A 17,401-nucleotide genomic window follows, 5' to 3' on the forward strand; every position below is an offset into this window, starting at 1 on the left:
GCGGTCTATAACTGTCGGTTTCATTTAATTTGCACAATAATTATTATCAATTAAGTTACTTTTCAGTATTTCTCTTTAGGTATCTACTTGGAATAATATTAATAGGACTGTAGAAATATCTGCCTTCAATATTAATTGTGGATTAACGTATTACTTATAATACCTTAATATTATTATAGTATGAAGTGTGACGTGTTTACTGTTTATTATAAGCAAATTTGTACATAACATTAGATTTGATAAGGTATTAATATACCTACTACTGTATAATATAACTTTAATTATGAATTATTAATTATGAATCAGCACATAAATAAGATAGGTAGATCGTAGGTTTAACAACCAGGGACTTAGCAGTTTCCAGCTGCGCTGCAGCTGTACTTATCTAACGTGTGATGTGATTTTACTCAAATGTTCGTTTACTGAAAGACGAAACCCTTTTACTCAACACAATTATTAAGCGATATAATTATATAATACGCGTAGAACAATACCTTCAAATATAAATACAAATATAAAAATAACGATATTTTTATTATTATAGGTATCTATATAATAAGTGGAATGTGGCATACTTGCATGCAGGCAATAACAATACAATAATTCTAATATCTTATTTGTTACTTAGTTCTGAAACGCAAGTAAAAAAGACAAAAGTGATTAGGTACCTATACGCGAATATCAATAAAAAAAACCAGTCTTTCTATATTGGTCATAATAAGTATGTTTGTGTATAATTATGTACATACACCATTGCAGTATTATTGATAAATTCACATAACTATAATATTATATTATATGAGAATCCATAGCTATTATTCGCCGTTCTATTTTTATGGGTATTTTAATATTGTTAATAGTTGAACAATAAGAAAATTAAATATGATTTATCACAAACTCAAATAATTATTAGGTTACTAAAAAGTCGTTATTTCTTATTTATGGATATTAATAGGTAGTAGGTACTAGGCAGTAGGTACCTATATACTATTATGATTAGTACCTATCATTAAAAGTTATCATAAATATTGTTTTTAAACGGGATTACTGGATGTTATAATAAAATTTGGTTTACATTATTTAAAATTCCATTGTGTATCATCAGACATTTAAGTAATATATTTTTGTTGTTGGATTCTAGATGTGTACTTATAATATCTCAATATCTCTACTTCGCATTTTTGCGTTACCATTAATTTACTGGTTTACCGGTAAATCAGAATACAGAATATTAATATGGTTGAATTATATGAATTATGAACTATTATGAAACTCAAAATTAAATTGATATAATAATATGACTATCGGATATTTTTATTACAACTTTTAAATTATTGTGTAAGATTTTTGAATAAAAAAATATTCAATTTAAGTATTTTATTGTGCATTCCTTGATTATCATTAAAGAATTATACATAATGTACACGACGTCACTCTTAAATAGTAACCTTTTTATGACATAATTGTTAATTTATGCAAAATTACTTTTTCTCTTATTCTTTTCAAAGTAAACTAAATTATTTATATCAATATTATACTCGGTTGTTTATAGTTGACTATATTTCAACAAATAAACTATATTTAAGTTAAACGACTATACCTAAAGAATTGTATAAAACCTACTTATCTGAATATTATAGGCGTAATTTAATTTAGTAATGAACGTTGAACCGTTAACTTACATAATACATCTCTTTTCTCTATAGTCTATATTATACATAGATGATAGGTATATAATATGTTATCATCATTTTATTATATTCAATTTGAATTTGTACTTTTAATTGATAAATTACATAAATTATCTCATAATATCACTAATAATTATGAATCGATTGTATATTTTTAAAAGTAGATGAACTAAGTCAAATGTAGCTTATATAAACACAGGTACTCAACTTTAATGTCATCAATTAAATGACACGATCACTTGATGTATTTATTTGGTTTTTGATCGAATACGTTGAACGTCAAAAACACTAAAAAAAAACCGTTTGACGACGGTATAAAAACGATTAATTTTAATTGTTGTACCTAAAACAATATTGATAAATGACAATAATATCGTGAGCACTGGATAACACGTATTTGACGCACTATAATATCAACTACGCTTAGTAATAAGAGGCTCACACTGGTACTTAAATTCTGCACATTTTCAAAAAGATATACCCGGAGAAAAAAATCTACCCGCTGTTACCTATATGGCTATATCCAATGCCAACAATCGAATTTATTGGACGCACGTACAACAATGCGGTCGTGTTTTTTTCATCGTTATTATTATATTTTCATTTCACGGATTATATGGTTTTCGTTCCTCCACAGCCGCAAAGGGCGATGAATGACGATGATGATGATAATAATAATAATAATAATTCAATTTATTATTATTGTAAGGTATCGAATGTCCGTCGGACTCACCCTCGCACCGAACCGATTGACGCCGCCGCTCGGGGTACACATACGTTGTCCTATGTTACACGACGAACGACGACGACTGTTCGGTTGGCCCGACTGTGCGGCGGCACACCGTTAAAGAGCACGTCGGTTTTGCCTCCCCGCACTCGTCGGCGGCTCCGCTTGAACAGTTTCGTTCGTGCGCTCCGTGTTGTCGGGTGTCTCTGTCGTCTTTGTTCGTTTAATTTTGTTTCTCGCGAGTCCGCCGAGTTGTAGTTTTTTCGACCGACGCGTAAACAATTTTAATTTTTCGACCTAGTGCCGAATGTGTTGTGACATCATAATTAAAAAAATTTATTTCAGTGCAGGAAGTATTATTACATTGACTCTCAAAAATATCGTGTCCGTCTCCGTACTCTTCACTTTTTGGATTAAATCCCGCTGACGGACAGATCGCTGGAACTTGGAAAAATTCGTTAAAAAGGTATGCAAAATTATTTTATTTTTGGCTTTGGTTAAGTTCTACCGGCCATCGTGAGCGAAATTTTAATAGGGTTAGCGTGCAAACACGATGGCAATCATACAACAGAAACTTAATTTAAATAATAGTATGTCGGGTACTATGTTAATTGTTTACCCGCACCCTTTGAGTTTTTCGTTTGTGTACCCATAGTCTATAACCCAGATAGGTGTCCATAGGGTTTAGCAATCTTTGGACCGGTTACTTGAGAAACTCTCATGTTAACCCTGTTAACAGTTGCGGTTACTATTTTTACTTATATACGATATACCAACCGACCTACACCTTTAGCAACTTATATAATATTCTTAGTAGGCATTATTATACCTAACCTATCCGTCTGTTTCCAGTGTTCTTAGAATTCCTTTATTGATACTAACCGCCATAACTCACAAATTATAAACCTAAAATAATATTGTGACCATCCGTTCATTCGATCGTTCTACACTCATTTTATTCAAAATCATTCATTTCATTTCTACCTATATATAACTAGTTAAGATTTACTAATACTGTTAGGAGAGCTGTGCTATGCAATCATTATTTATTATAATATACCTAGGTATAGTTAGAGTTCATTTTCGCGTCATTTCTGAAAAAAAAATATTAAAACGTACTTATTTTATTATGTTTATTTTTTTTATATAATATGTAAGTATATAATAGTTAGTTTAGTATTATTATTTATTTTTGAAATAAACTTACTATTCGTAGGTAAATGTGAATAATAGCATGAGTGATTATAGGTAAATAGGTACTACTAAAATCAATGGTACTCATTAAGATAACACGTTTAAATAAAAAAATTAATTTAACTAAATGGATGTATAGTACCTATTGAATCTATACGATATAATATAAAATATTAGGTTTGTATATGAAATGATGCTTCCCGTTACTTATACTAAACATTAATATATATATGATTCTTTCGGTTCAAAATAATATAATATATATTTAGACTTTAAAGTGGTTAAATGAAAATATATTATATTTATTGTTGCATTTACAAAAAAATTAAGAGGGGTCTTAAAGGTATTGCAGGAAAAATAGATCTTGTTACGTGATGAAATGTCTGTTTCAGTGATTCTGGAGTACAAATAAATAAACAGGAAACCTGGTGGTTCCTTCGTCTTCGTGTAAAACCCCAAAACCCTTGAGGTCGCTATAGTATTGGTAACAAGGGACCTGGCACGTAGCCTGTCAATCAAATGCCACTGAATGTGTTCTACCCTCGTCGAAAAAAAAATTCTGTCTTGGTAATTTATCTCATGACAGTGGTTGACCATGAATTTAAAATATTTGGAACTGCCCCAACAGTCAACACTTTGAAATAAGAAAACTATAATTAGGTAGGTACCTAAATCGAAGTGTATTTACAAGAGTATTAAGATTCTGATTTGAATAATACCTAGGTATTTTAATTTTATTCAATTGATTTCCATTTTTTTTTATTAGTATAAGTATAACTTTTCTAACATGAAAAAAATAATTAACCCTCTAAGTTATTTAGATTATGATTTAATATTTTAGTCATGTTACAAAGTATTAGGTACCTATATTGTTTATTCGAGTAGAATTTTTCTATTTTTATTATTAAGTAAATTTAATATTAGCCTCGATTTCAAACCATTTTTTTTTACATTAAGATTTATAATTTAGCATAAAAAATAGCATGTTATTAAAAAGTTAATTGAAAACTAATGAAAACTAATAAAAAATGAAAACTATCATAAAATGTGTTTTATAGCTACACTATAGGTACTAAAAACGGTTTAAATATTGTTATTTTTTTTTCTAAAAAACGTTTAAGCCTCGATTTAGCAGTTTGTGTTAGGTTTCTATTACCTATACCTTCACCGGGGCCTTCACCAATACCGATTCAGTTCAATCACAAGAAAACATTTACGTAATGATACAATGGTTTTTTTTTCTTAAAGATTCAGATGAATTATCTTATATACCTAGCCACCTAGGTACTTTTCTTCAGACATATTATGTTAGTCCTAGTTTATACTTAATATACTGAGGAATAGTTTTATGGATATCTATGGTCTACAAAGCCGAACATCTGATATTATAAGCGAGTTAGTTTGTGGAATTGTACACTCCTGGACAATAATGACTAATCTCGTATTTGAGTTGTGGCAGGATAATTGGGATAGGTAAATTTGCATCACAATTTGTAGCATTAACTCTTTCACCTTAGTTCCCACGCGCACGTACTAGGTAGATATATATACATAATATGATTTTAGTAATTATGCTTATACAAAGATTATGTAGGTATATATTATATGTTATGTAAGTACTCAAGGTTCGCACTGATTTAATATCAATTATTGTATCAGCATTCAGCAGAATAATTACTAAAATTATTGTCTCTTAAATTATATTTCGATAGAAAGGAGTTGGTTGTTATCTCTTTTCAGTCATTTAATATGCAATATTGTCAAAATAATATTTTAGCAATATGTAATATGTATTGTCGATGACAAGTATTTACATAGGATTACGATGGTCTATATTTGGGGTACCCTGTACATGATTTATGGATACCACGATAAAATATCACGTCGTCGGTGGACGCAATAAAAAGCATTAACTTCCTTCTAGATATATATACTTTTTTCTGACTAGAAATCCCGTTAGATTTTCCGCTCGACCACAAAAATATTGCTTAGATATCTCTAATGCTTAACAATAATGGTATAAGTCGAAATGATAACCTCCGTAAACCATTGTGGGAACCGTGACTGGAATGGGTAACCTGGATGAAGTCTTTGAATAGGTAGCTATACTCTTATACTCTTGGTATAGGTGTACACGTTATACAATTTCCTCTGTAATTTCTTCTATCCTTGACATACGTCTCAAATGTGCGAGTGCAAACGTGTGGTCACGAACACTGATCACGTCAGTTTTTGAAAAGAAATGTTATATACGCGTAATAAATAAAAATATTTTGTCTTAAACATTAATTGTTTTTGAAAATATTGAGTCATCATTTTAAATTTTGTAGTGCGCTTTGATCTACACAAATTAAAAATGTTAATTTTATTAGCTATAGCTAATAGATATGCCTACAATATTATGTAAATATATAAATGAAAAATTAATATTACACACATTTAAGGTATGACAACATAAAAGTTTACATCTAGTATTATGTTCTATTAATTAATACTTGAATGATTTACAAAATATACATAGATATTTTTATTGTTTTAGTACTTTTATGTAGGTAGGTACCAGGTACCTACTTGTTACTGAATATTAATTTCTATAGTTAATAGTTATTTATATTATTCATTACTTTTAACTTTATTAAATTTTATTTTATTGATATAAATAAATAACTTATACAATATTTATTGATCTTGTGATTTGTATTTTATGCATCTACCTATAATATAAGAAATTGTTACTTATTTATTGAAATTGTAAAATAAATTTAAAAAAATTAAAAATTAGTCACTTAAAATTGCACAACATTAATCCCTTTGTTAACTTCATTAGAAATTTATACATTTTGTTCAATAGTATATTATCGGTATAATTAATTTTATAATATTATAGATTTAATTAAAAGCATTGTAAAAATACTTGGTGTATTGAAACAATTATATTTATAAATTAAAAAAAATATATATCATAGGTTAAAAAAAAAAAACATTTAATGATTAAAACCTAATACCTACTAGTTCTGTTTTTCGGATTTTTTTTTTATTCAGTGAAACTTTATCTATTCATCGGCTTTGGGGTTATAGAATATTTCGATTGCAGACATACGCCCTCGGGACTCCATGCACCCTATTTCCTAGAATTCGCTGGGACTGTAGCTTCTTTTTCTTATCTTTATCTCTGAGCCTATGTAGTTGTAAGTAATCGGCCTTCCAAATAAAATATTTTATAATTTTTACTGGTGTATAGATTATATCTGTATACCAGATATCTCGATATCTGGAAATCTGGCGCCAATGATGATAATTGGTGTGGATTCTGATTATCCATACATATTTTATTATATCATCATCACCATTGCCATATTATATCAAGCTTGTAAAATTAAGATTGGTCTTCGGAACTCTGGAAAGACTTTCAATCAATTTTAAATGGCACCTAAACCAGTTCCCTGTATATGTTATAAATATTTACCTCCGAATAACCATGTTCCGTATAGCGTGTGTGTGTATTTGTCTACCTATGTCTGATGTTTCGCTTAGTCATTAAACGTTAATTCCTCTTTCTCTATCTTACACAAACATGCATTATATATTTCTCTCTTATTATGTCGGCAGCTCGACACCTGCCATCATCTCGTGTACCTATACAGAGAGGTCGTGCTGTGTGTTGTAATCTTCGTACACGATGCTGAACGCACATATTTTTGTTTTATCTTTCTCAAGATTATCTACTTATAATATTGTAGTGTCTTACACCAGAATATATTATATCTAAGTAATAAAGTAGCAAAATTCCACAGGTATAATTAAGTCATTTATCTAAATAAACATAGTCATAATATTCAAATTATTAGCATTTTTTTCATCGATACCAAACAAACGTCGCTTTACCGGTTACTTAAAAATGTGTGCGTGTTAACGATTTACTAATAAAAAATAAGAAAAACTAGTTAAATAGTTGAATTAACTATAATATTTCACACATTTGCATATATAGATATAGTGCATATAGGTTTAATGCAAAAATCAAGTTTTCAAAATTCTTTCCCTTGTAATTTACGTAGTTGTATATTTGATTTATGTCAAAATTACTGGTGAGTTAGGCATTGACTGCTGATTTAATAATATTACGGCTACAGTATTTCTATTACAGGGCATTGTCTACATAATTAAATCATTATGTTAATTTAAATGTGATTGACTAAAATATTTAGTCTGTTTGAAAACAAATATAATATAGGTACATATTGGTTTAAAACATTTTAATTATGATTTGAATATTAATATAAATAATAATTAATGACATTCAAAATTGTTAAGTATCGAATGATTTTGTTATTTTTACAGTCATTACCTATTCGATAATACATCTTAATCTATATTTTTCCCACTTCAATAATAGTCTTAACCAGGCGTTCACTTGAGCTATATAAACACGCCCATGTGTTTTTCATCCGTATTCCCGTAATACTCTTGAGAGAGGGCCTTGTGATTTCCTGTGGTAGAATTAAATAACCGTAGCGACAGAAAGGTGATGCGCTATTTATATTTGTGAATTTCTTCAGTTCAATTTATTATTATCGTGTGCATACACCATCATGAAGTTCACCCTCATGCCTTTGGCATGTCATGTAAACGTTCCAAGCCTCTCCTGACAAGCCGTTTCCTACTTGTCTCGTCTTACTTGGAAACCCGTCGCACTCGATCTCCATATTTTATTAAATGTACTGTACATATACCTATTATGGTTGGCGTGGTTGCTAATTATTATACCACGAAAATCGTAGATATATTAGAGGTATATGGGGTTCTTTTGTTTTTAAGTTTAAATGTTTTCCAACCCCCTTTGTGTCAGAATCTGAAACAAAAGAATGTGCCGAGAATTAATGAAAGTAATTATTTCGAAAACACTCACAGTAATATATATAATATATATATACACGTAGCACTACATCGTCACTGTTAACATTGCAGTCTCGACGAGGTCGTATAATTCATTTTTCACCACTCCAAAAGCATTTGTTGCTTTCATAATACACATTTTCGATTATTGAGCAGCTGGGTTTCTATAATCGTGTTTCAACATATTATTAAATACTACTAAGCAAGCACAAATATTTTCTATTTATGGATGTTCTTTTTAGACGTTTATATGAATAATGATGATTAAAAATTGTGAATTGATATTTAAATAAAAAAATATTTTTGTTTTACCAAATATGTAAAGTATAGTAATTTTATTTTTTAATCCCCCAATTCTTTATTATAATATTATACATAAAATATAATCTACTTAATTAAAGGTGGTTAAACAATATTCAATTAGTTCATAAATCGTTTTGAAATTTCATAGAGTATAAAGAATAATTTCTTTAAAGTTGTAACTTGGGTCACTCTAAAAATTATATTTATTTGTATGAGCCATTCGGTTTATTAGAATGTATTAAATTTTGTAGCATAATGAAAATGTTGTATATTAATATTTAACGCAATAAATGTTATATAATATTATATTGTTAGTACTAGTTTTCATAATAAAGTAATAGCCACTCACTGAACAAAGTCCAAACCCGTGTCCTTATATTTTGTTTATTCGTGGACATTTTATCATTTTTAAGGAATTCAACTGTCTTTTTATTTTCATCTATATTGGAAGATATTCGATGTTTATTCCCCTGATATTTTATAAAATTGCAAAGATTTCATTCCTTCAATCGACTGATACCATTATATATTCCACATCCATACTGTTTTTGCTGGGTTTTTTGCCTTTATGGGAGTGTATATTTTTCTTTTCTCCATATTTGAAAATTATTTGTTTCTATTATTTCGTTCTCACATCTTTAGACAATCCAAGGGTATTATTTCTTTCTCATTAATATTAATAAATACATGTCCTGTCCATGTTTTGACCAGCTTTAAGTGACTGTATACAGGTAGCAGGCACCGTAGCCGCCATAGTAGACCATATCCATTTTCCGTATAAAAAAGTACTTAATATTTATACTAGTTAAGATCCTGAATTTAAATGGTTAAAAATGTTTGCATAAAATAAACCTGATAGAATTTTTAAAATATGTTCAGTTAGATGCGTAAATTATTTTGTGTTTTACGTGTCATATACTCATACATTCAAAAAGCTATAATTTAAAATAACATGTTTTTGATCAAGAAAATGAAGTTTGTTTTTATTAAAAGCTATATTATTTTTAGTGTTTGTGAGCAAGGTAATTATCAAGATAGTAAATAGGTACGAATTTTTTTTCTAGAATTAATGAATTTATTTGACTATTGTTATGAAATGATCTTAAATCATGACAAATTCCTACTAATTATTAGTTATTATTAGGGCAGAGGACTTGAAGTCATTAAGAAATCACAAAATATGCATTTGAATACCCAAAATATGCATTCTAAAAATAAAAACAAGAATATTTTAATTTTATTTAACTGAATTAATTATTTTAAATTAGTTAGTTTCCACGTATTACAACTTAAATTATTAAACTGAATTGTAATTTATAAAATAATCAGATTTCTAGGGAAAATATGCACTAGGACTGCAGTTAATAACCATGGTGATATTACTACAAAAATTAAAATTAAATTGATGGCTTGGTTGTATTATTTAAAATAAAAACTCCAGGTTAGAAACAAATTGATAAAATTATTATTTAAGTTAATTAATATGTATCAAAAAATACAATATCAAAGGAATATGCCCTAAATACAAAAACATTTTAAAATATGCATTAATCAGGTATATGCGAAATACAATTTTAAAACTAACTTATTAAGAATGCGAAACATATTTGTTACTTAGGTACTCAGCTATTTTTGTGACTATCCAAAACAAATATGTATATGATACAATTCCTCGTCTGTCTTAGTTACTGTCTTAGTTATTACAATCACGCTATTAATTTTTCTGGAGAACCTGTTGTTTGAAATACATTCCATTTTATCACTCTATGTAATATGTAGTACATATACTTGTAACCGTGTTAGTTAATAGTATTTTTTAGAGTTAAAACGTTTTTGGCAGTTTAGGGCTCTATAAAATGAACCCAGTATCCCCGTTGTGTTTTTTATGTAATATATTATATGAACTCAAAAAGGCGTGACTATAAACGATATGAAATAAAAACGTGGAAAAGTAACTATGTTTTTTTATTTTACTGCGCACTTACCCGTCGTGGCTAGGCCCGCAGAGGTAGTTGCAATGACTGTTAGTGTGAAAAGATTGTTTTTACGTCACATATTACAATACCACGCTTGTGTTTTCTTTCTGTACACGTTTTTTTTTCGTTCTATTTCGTACATGGACGCAAAACAATACAGCCAAGGCTTTTCGAACCCGATAAATCACATACGTAGGGTGTGTTTTTTCGCGGGAAGAAACCGAAATCAAGGGTGGTTTCGCACAAAACACAGGTAGCCGGTGGTATAATAATGTATGTGTGTATACATTTTAACCCCGCTCTGCTGCTACACCATCAACAATAACGCACCGCAGTGTACACTACTACAACAATTACTACTACTACTACTACTACTACTACTTCTGCTACAATTGCTATATAGGTATAGTATTTATACCCACGGTCTGCAAAATATCAACAATAGCTCTTGCTATGGGTCGGTGGGGTCGACACGGGGATTTTCAAACGATGGATAGACCGGTTCGAAACGTTCGGTGTATACCAAACCCTTAACCTAACCCAAGTAATGGGTTAATTATGCAAATGTCGTTTACTTAAATCCGTTGTTTTTTTTATTAGTATTTTGGTGTATTTTGGGGATTCATGAAATAGAATAGAAAAATGGGAGGTCACCACGGGATTATATCGGGCTATACCCCATTCTCCACCAACAATCATTGACAAACATCGTACCTGATCTGAAAATATAATAATATGTAAGTTTAGTTTTATACATAAAATAGTGTAATTATCCCATGTTCCTCGAATAAATAGACAAGTTCAATGTGAAATATTTTGATTAAAAAAAATAAATTGATTGTCATAAATATTTTGCAGTGCATGAAATACTTGGATCTAACATTTACTTATTAAAAAAAAAATCATCTACATAGATTAGGTACCTACCATTGGTATCAATATTGTATTATAGAAATTAAGTTTTGGAGCAATAGTAGATACCTAGGTCATATGAATATAATTTATTATGTAGGATTATTATAATAGGTAGGTACCATATTTAAAACAGAATGTGTCATATTATCCTATTTTTTATATTTTCTACATGATTAATATAACATTTTTAAAACATTTACGAAACCTTATCCTTTATTTCATATCGTGTAGGTACGTAGATCAGTAGCTTACGTGTTAGTATTAATATTGTTTAGAGTAATGTCTTATATTAGGAACTAGTTATAGTTATTTTGTATTTTTAATTTTTGCCGTTCTATACTTTTCAATAATTTTTGATTCATAAGTTTGTTTATGAAATAGAATATAATTTAAATTTTTTTGGAATCAATATTGAAATTATAGGTATTTTATTCCTGTCAAAATAACTAACTCCGCCAAATGTCTAAAAACAAGAAACCATAATACCCATAACAAATTAAATTATTTATTCAAAAGTTTTTTCAGAGTTTCACACCCTTGTTAGTTGTAATTAAATTTAAATGAACGCCCACAGAATAAGTTTTATTAAAAAAACGTCTAACTTTATTATACAGAGTCGGTAAATCTACTTTACTTGGAATTACTCCAAGCATCGTTAGATACTTAGATACCTGTATGTTGAAATATAATTTGTGTTCTATATTTCTCATTAATTTAAGTAATCGAAAACATATTTATATCTACACTTATATGTAAAATTATAACAAAGCATTTTGGGTAAGACTATTATTAGCGTATAAATTATGATAATAATGTAGATACCTATTTTTTTGTTACTGTGAGTTTGAATACGATTTTTACAATGGGTAATCGTAAAATAATATAATAGTTTAATTTATAATTTATCATATGTTTATTTTTTAAGTTTGTCCATTTGAAAATAAATTGGTATCTACTTGTTATATAGTTGATAATCTTTATATTTAAAAATATTGCATAAACCTTAAAAAATTGAATTTATTGTTGTTGTTATTGTGTTTAGAATATCTATGCCATACCAGGTTGAAGTGCTTATAGTTTATACGGATATGATACAAATAGGTACAATAAGTCGCACACAATTGGCCGGGATATAACGGTATAAAAAAAAGTTTATTTTAATATAAATTTTATTATTGAACCATAATATTATACGACTGTATAACAAATAAATTAATAGATACTTGTGCCTATATTGACAATTTTACTAGTTTAACATGTTTTTAAAAAACTAATCGTCTTAACAGTTTTTTTCGTTTTTTTTTTTTTTTTGTTGATATGACCGCTGTGAAGATTTGATACACGCCTATAATTCCTCGTCCGTTATTCATACTGCAAGGGGGGGAGTGTTGGAATCAATTGCTTTCGGATTGATTTTGTTCTCTGCGGGAGGTTGTACAAAATAATACATTGCAACTATAATAACGCACCGACAAAACGTCTCGCTGTATACAATAAATGGCGGTGGTTTTAATAACGAAAACTGCGAAAAATATCAAATGAAACAATTCACTAGATTCCGAAGAGTTTGGTATAGATATTTTTATACGTAAGCTAGGGACGGGTTATTAAGAGGACGAGAGTGATACCCACATGTGTGTTGTCTCCATCTTACAAGTGCGTATAGTAGCACGAATTGACTTCTTATAAAATTTATAAGTAAGAATATTATTTAGACGACTTCATGGGCTTTTTACTATATTTTAATTTTGAAACGAGTTATAAGTATTTTAAGATGTACAAAAAATTTACAATTGACAAGAGGTCAATTCACTCTAATTTTTAAATTAACACAACTAAACGTGATCTGTTGAGCGTAAAATTTTCTATGTTACGTACCTACTTGTAAGACGTAGTCAACACATCCGGGTATCACGTCCTCTTAAAACGTTCTCTGGGGACATTCCCATTCCAATTTAGTTTTTCCACACGTCTTTAAATGACGATTTATGCCAATATTTTGACTAATTTTTGAGAGAATGTTGTACAGAAATTTCATTTATTATTTTATGGTGTTTAAAGCTTGAGCATTCATATCTGCCCCGGGTTATCTTCTCCTCCCCGATAAAAAAGCACGTGCTGTGCGTGTAGCGTCGGTCGTCACCAAAGTCCCCGCGTTCTGGCAATCGTTGGACCTTCGTCCCATTAGCATAATTTCATCGTGTTCACCAGACCTCACACGCAGCGTAAAAAAGCTACCGATGACGTTTCTGTGTTAATTATATAATAGTGTTGCATTATTTTTATTTTTAATATGTTATACCTACGCTTATCTTTTACCCATAAAACATCAGAAATCATCGTTTTTGTCCGCGGAATATATTTTCGAGATGTAATCTGTTCCTCAGGTAGTTCGCCATCGTAATTTGATACGTGTTCACTAGACTGGACGACATTTATATTTTCATAAATTATACCGGTTTTCGCTTATTTTATGTACTATGTAGTGTGCTTTTGTATTTATATACAGTATATTATATACCACAAACTATCACCGCGAGCAAAGTAAGTACGATGGATTAATGATATAAAATTATAGTACCTATACAATAAATGTATCATGAGCAGTATAAACACATTAGTACCTACCTGGCGTCTTTATAATATAGGGATATAAGTATACTTATACCAAGAAACATTTCGTAGCGAATTCACCGTCGATCGTTATAATTTATTTATTATATATATAGGTACTTATTTAAAATATTATGATATTAATACCTACTCATTTTTTAATATACCTAATTTGTATTAACCTATACGTGTTTACAAGTTGAAATACATAGATATTTATAGGTACCTACCTAATACTAACAGTTTAAAAAAAGAAGTGTTTACCTTAATGACAATAAATAATATTTTAATCAATTATAATATTATAATATATTTCATTAAGTTTGTGTGCAAGAATTACGTACTTGTCCGTTGTCGTCGTATAAGACTTATTATCACTTATTAGTGCCATTTGATAGGAGTACATCTTGTGTTATAACTGGTTGCAGGGTTGTAGATGTCCATAAATGTTTTAGTCATATATGTAAATAATTTTGTATAAAAGTTATATTAAACGTTGACTCGTCTATTTTTTTAGTATATTTAATTATTTAGTTTTAACATATAATGGTGGGGCTCAACCTAATTATGATAAATTCAAAATTAACAAGTAATTTAAGCTTCTATTTTATTTCTATAAAAATTAAATGTAAAATTTGTAATGATTTTCATTATTTGTTCAAATCTAAGTTCAAGTTTAATCAATTATTGGGGTTGAAAAATAATTCAAGAATAGATTTATTACATTGTGTTGCACGCCTTCGATCGTTTTTAGTCGACAGTCTAAAAGGTGTGCTGACTGGTGCACCTGTCCCAATTTATCCTCTCAACATCAGAAACACACAGATCGTTATTTTTCAAATTACATTTCTTTAGAATACTTTTATATTGGATCTTCCCCTCCGTTTTCAAGTCGTCCGCCAATAACAAAAAAATCCACCCACCTCGTTATATTGAGTCTATTGTATATAAATATATTTTTGCTACTCTTTTTCTTCCAACTTACCTCTTGTAATTAATTATTAAATATAGTCAAAATACCTAATATTTAAAATGTCTTTATATACCTATAAAAACATCGGCCGTTTTAACCATTATAAACATATTATTAAACTATTTAAAGCTGTAGAATATCATCGTTTTACCCAGCCACTACGTGGTATACCTATTCTAATATGTCAATCATTACAGGTTTCGAAATCGTGTTGTTGTAGTTGTCAAAAAAATGATGATGTAACGTCATTTTGACTGATTGCTATTCGCACCTAATCTTTCCGCGCGCGGAAGGCTTGTTTGGACAAGTGCCTCAATACTTCTTATTAACAAATAAACGTACGGTTCTGTGTTTTCAGTATGTGTTTTAGTATTTAATAAGTTAGCCTCGGTTACAAAAAACCTCGTTAGGTCATTGTGAATACTATATAGGAATTTGCATACGTGCATACCCGAACAAGTAGTGTCTAATCAGTTAGTATCGACGTCCGAATAGAAACCGATGAGAATTTTAAAATCTAATTTGTATTCTGTGGGTATATTATAGTACTACGTACATAATAAGTCGGATAATATAGTAGTGTTGAGGTACATGGTACATAATATAGGAGTTACATGATGGCGTTTTTCTAGTGCTGGTATACAGCTAAGTGTTGAAATCTATCCACTGTTTTTAAAGATAAATACCCTTCTATGTCCTCCACCCAACAGACATACACTCGACTATACGGCGTTCCAAGGCCTCTCCGGCCTCTTAAACATCCCTCTTCACACGCATACGATGTTTTTAAACGATATACAACTAAAACATTCCGTTGATATTTTAAAAATATTGTTGTAAAAGTTTATCATCTCTAGTAAATCTAGTTAAAGAGCTTTTTGGTAGTAAAAATAATTTTAAAGAAAAAATCATGCAACACTTTAATAGGTGATATCAGTAGTAGGTGTAGCTATAGGACAGGTTCTATAAAAATTGTTAGTAGTTTTGAGATAACTGAACACAATTCAGCCTAATATTAAAAATTAAAATAGTTTTATATACATATACATATATTATTATATTATAATATTTATAATATATGTCAACGTCTGTTTTCAAACAATCGACCTCATTATTACTTTAACGCTCAAAATCGCTTTCAAAATATAGTATGACAATTTATATTTAACTTAGCAATAACTCAGTTTTATTTAAATATAAACTACATGTGATTTTTTTATACTGAATTTGATGTTTAAGGAATAAATACCTACAGTTGACTTGAAATTAACTATACCTAATTAATAAGCAATATAAAATATCATTCAAGACAAAATTTGAAATGTATAATAACGTTAATATTTAAGACATCATATGACAACATTATTTTTTTAAACAAATTTTTTAATATTGTTATAATAGTTATACAATGATGAGTGACTTAATATAGGCACCTACTATTTTCCTGAACACTTGTTTATAGCTTTAACTTTGAAGTATTACATAACATCTACTCGTATAGCTAGATTACTTTTCCATTTTTAATACTTCTTTTTTCTTCATATATTATGAATGAAGTAAAATGTATTTCTTAATTTGGTAGGTATACAATTGAGGAAATAAGAAAAATATAAAAATACAAAAAATCCATTAACTTTTTTTTTGTTATCTTCCATAGATAATGACGATGATGGTGTAGTTTTATAATTTTTTTTCATGTGAAACGATTTTGTTGAAATTTCGAATTGAAAAAAAAGATTATTATATTAAATCCAAGAAGGCAGGCAACTAACCGGTCAAAAAAAATAAAAAAAGTGAATAAAAAACAAGGTAGATTTGTTTATAATGACCTACAACATTAGGGATTATATAATATATTATAACAATTTTTAGAGGAGACCCTCGTATAGTTATTACGATGTTTATTGACTCTAATAACTTCACAGCGGGGCATATATAGGTATATATTTGCAAAAAAATAATATGTAGGTACCATGAATATATATGTATATTTATAATGGAGGAAAAAAATCATATGGAGACAATCTTTCCCCTGTTATTCTACAAAGACCTCCAATAATAACATATAGCGTCCCGTTTGCCCTTTGTCGGACAACTAATCATCATCATACCG

At 29.0% G+C, this 17,401-nt stretch overlaps 1 protein-coding gene across 4 annotated transcripts in view; it reads left to right on the forward strand.

Annotated features, from left to right (window-relative positions):
* The first annotated feature begins 2,579 nt into the window (after positions 1-2,579).
* Positions 2,580-17,401, forward strand: part of unc-5 (netrin receptor unc-5) — a 127,832-nt gene continuing 113,010 nt past the window's right edge. For 2 of the 4 annotated variants that reach the window (XM_089219146.1, XM_015511574.2), the window contains exon 1: positions 2,580-2,884. The gene's annotated coding sequence lies outside the window, so the exon portion shown is untranslated. Of the gene's footprint in view, positions 2,885-4,004; positions 4,273-17,401 lie in introns of all 4 variants that reach the window. The other 2 variants (XM_089219145.1, XM_015511572.2) reach the window with 2 other exon arrangements.

Source organism: Diuraphis noxia, unplaced genomic scaffold, assembly GCF_037042655.1.
Source record: "Diuraphis noxia isolate RWA-SAM2 unplaced genomic scaffold, SU_Dnox_SAM2 contig0002, whole genome shotgun sequence".
Lineage (NCBI taxonomy): Eukaryota > Metazoa > Arthropoda > Insecta > Hemiptera > Aphididae > Diuraphis > Diuraphis noxia.